The 3526-nt window shown below is 24.0% G+C and overlaps 1 non-coding gene across 1 annotated transcript; it reads left to right on the forward strand.

Moving 5' to 3' along the window:
* Window positions 1–243: 243 nt before the first annotated feature.
* On the forward strand, window positions 244–362 carry LOC112592176. Its single transcript, XR_003114547.1, has one exon. It is a non-coding gene; the product is annotated as a 5S ribosomal RNA (ribosomal RNA).
* The last annotated feature ends 3164 nt before the right edge of the window (window positions 363–3526 follow it).

Below are 3526 nucleotides of genomic sequence, written 5' to 3' on the forward strand. Positions count from 1 at the left end.
CCAAAAAGCGTAAAAATATGAATAATTTTTATAATTTCTATATTATTATACTAGTATACTACACAAGTTAAACTATCAATGAATGAGTGTAGATCGCAACCTTTGAAAATTAATCATGCTATCTTTTTTTCAGAATGTTTTCTTTTCATTAAACGTAAGTTAGTTTCTTCATTTCAATTTTTATGATAATATTTACAAATAATAGTAATGTTATTAAATTTGGTCTGATAACTAATAGCCATCGCCAACGACCATACCACGTTGAATACACCAGTTCTCGTCCGATCACTGAAGTTAAGCAACGTCGGGCGTAGTTAGTACTTGGATGGGTGACCGCTTGGGAACACTACGTGCCGTTGGCTTTTTTTTTGTAATATATTGTTATTACATTAATTATTTAACTCAAACTTTTTTTGTAAATACTTACTACGAAAAAATATAGGTATAAAATATTTAGTTGATCAATTGTTTTATAAAGGTTTCAGTAAAAGACCTATTTACATAATATCTCAAAGTCTTATCCAAATATTTGGATACTTTTGGCTTTGAAATATAAAAATAGATAGAAATATTATTCAAGTTATTGATTGATAATATTATAGGTACCTATTTGTATACAGCCGTAACGTGTGTTATAATATGTATAAGGTTGTTTATATTATTATATATAACAACAAAATATATAATAATATTATTACTATTCATGTTATTAATAGGTACTTATATGATAATTCAAATTATAAAAATAATGTATGCATACATAAAACAACTATCAAAACACTAATAATTGTGATAGCATTGTTGGACAAAGAAGCAACAAAATAAAAACTGTAAGACTAATATATTTTTGGTATTTAATACACCTCGCCAAGGACGCCCATAGAAAAATTCTCAGGAGGGGACAAAATTTTAATTATGTCCATGGGATAGGAAGGAGCTTACAATTTAACATTATACTATTATATTTTATATATCAAACTGGAAGATTATGAAATAATAATTATTTAACCAATTAACCATAAAAGTTATTTATTGAATTTTCATTTGATTAATAATATAAATTTATTAAAATATTAATTTAAAAAAAAAAAAATTGTAAATTTCTTTTTTTAACACCATATTTATTTATTACTTGTTCTATTTACTCATTCGTTTTATCATCAATTTTTTCCCTATCTACGCTTATTATGCATAATCCATTAATCCATTAAGTCTATTTTCACTCAATGTAGATCTTGTGTAAACAATTTTTCAACATTTTTTAGGGGGGCATGTCCCTCCCTTGACAACCATATGGGTGCACTTGCACCTCGCGAAATCATGATTCCCAAACTTGATTTTTTCACTATAATACTCGCTTTTGTATGTACAATATGCATTTAACCTAAGCATATTATATTATTATTTTTATATTAAAAAGTAAATTTAGTAATTACAAAGTATACATATTTTATATTGTGTATATAGATAGTAATTATGCTTTTAAATGTTTTATATAATCTGTACAATACGTTACTACACGAGATGGTTTAAACGTGTAATTAAATTTCTGCGAAGTGATATCTATGTGACTATACGTGTATATATATATTGGTTTACTTTAAACTATAAATAACCACTTTTAACGTACCTATTGATATTATGTTATGCTCTTTCATCCGTATGTTATATTCTTTGAAGTAGTCTACAATAAATTTTCGTTATGTTAATTACTTACAATGGTAATTTTATCAGTGTCAAGTTCATACTAAATTCTATTCTATTAATGTTATCGTAATTAAATTATTATTACAATACTGTAGACCAACAATAGAAACGTAAGAAATAAGACATTTTTAAATTTCTGTGTGCATCAGACAAAAACAGAAAATCATCGTTTTCGATTCCCTCAAGTTATATTTTAATGTAATAAATTATTAATATTATTTCTGTGATGTTTAATAGTTAAAAATATCTACAAATTAGCTGTATGTGTCAATTATAGTTATTATATAATTATAATATATGTAATTGTCGATTCCATTTTTTAGTTTTAATTTTGATTATGCGAAAATTTGTTCGATATTTGTATAAATAAATTAAATGTTATATTAACATCTAAAACATTTTCTTGTAAATACCTATGTTATTTATATTTTATTTTATCAATATTGTAACGATATATTTTATAATAGACTAAACTTTTGTTACCTATGCCGTTTTTTCACATAACTATACTAAATTGGCACAGAATTACTTACGTTTTGATCGCCATTTGATTGCTTTCATCGAGATTGATTTCGTTTTTACAGTTCTTAAAACTTCAAATATTTGATCCAACTAGAATAAGTAAATATAATATATTATGCTTTAATTTGGTCGGTCTGTATTTATCTATAAATATTCAATAACATAATTATAACTATATTCAATAGAGCTGATGCTAAAGCCTAAAATCGATAATTGACATATTTTTTTTTTTTTTTTTAATAACTAATATTGTAGAAAACAAATCCAATCATATAGCATAATATGACAAACAGGTAAACAATATATAACTTCCTCTTCGTGAATTTTAAATGTTTTTGAATTTTATTACTTTCTCTACGCACTCGTCGATCTATTGATTTTATTTGTTATCCTTATAATTTATTGTTTAATTGTCTTAATTTCATCTAGGATAGGGCTAAATTTACATACATTCTTGGAAAGTTGGAAGTTACTTAGAGTTTAGAAAGTGCTTAGGGGCCTTTTCCGCAACTATTTTGCATGTGATACTTTGTTTCTATTCTAATTCAGAATTCTCAATTTAATTTAATCAAATCTGTTTAAGAAAAAAAAATGTTTAAGTCTAATGTTTTTCGAATTATTTTTTGTATTTTATATAACTCTAATGTATATAATTTTTACTGGTAAACATTAATGTATAATTAATTGTAATTAATAATTTCAAGGTAATTCTCTAAGACTAAAACTCTTATTGTATAAAAAAAACTAATTAAAAACTGCATGTGATCATTATTTATGTATAAATTTATAGTCATTTAACAATATATTAAGTCTTCTGACTTTATTTGAAAAAAGAAAAGCAAACAAATAAATATAACGTCTCATTTTAAAACAATACTAATGAATACTTATCTCAATATTATTACTATTTTACGCATTCTTAATTTTAACTTTTTTTTAAATGTTTCATCAAAGCAAAAACTAAGTTGACGGGAAGCACGCAGAGGCAGAGTACCTACTAATCGGATACTGAATGGAACGCGCTTCGTACAAATTTTCCAGGAATAAGAAAACATTTTCTCTGTGTAATAAAATTATAATTAAAAAGTTTTGGCAAAATATTTCAAGTAGTTAAAACACAAAGGATATTTATAAATTTCTACTTTCAAAAATAATTGATATTTTTCCTTGTGGAATTAATCAAGGTAATTTTATTATTGTTTATAATATATATATATATATATATATATATATATATATGTATTAATATTATAAAAAGCGATTCATTTAAAGGTAAACACTCATTTTCTCGGAAATA

The sequence above is a fragment of the Melanaphis sacchari genome, unplaced genomic scaffold, assembly GCF_002803265.2.
Source record: "Melanaphis sacchari strain LSU unplaced genomic scaffold, SCAv2.0 Contig159_pilon_pilon, whole genome shotgun sequence".
Lineage (NCBI taxonomy): Eukaryota > Metazoa > Arthropoda > Insecta > Hemiptera > Aphididae > Melanaphis > Melanaphis sacchari.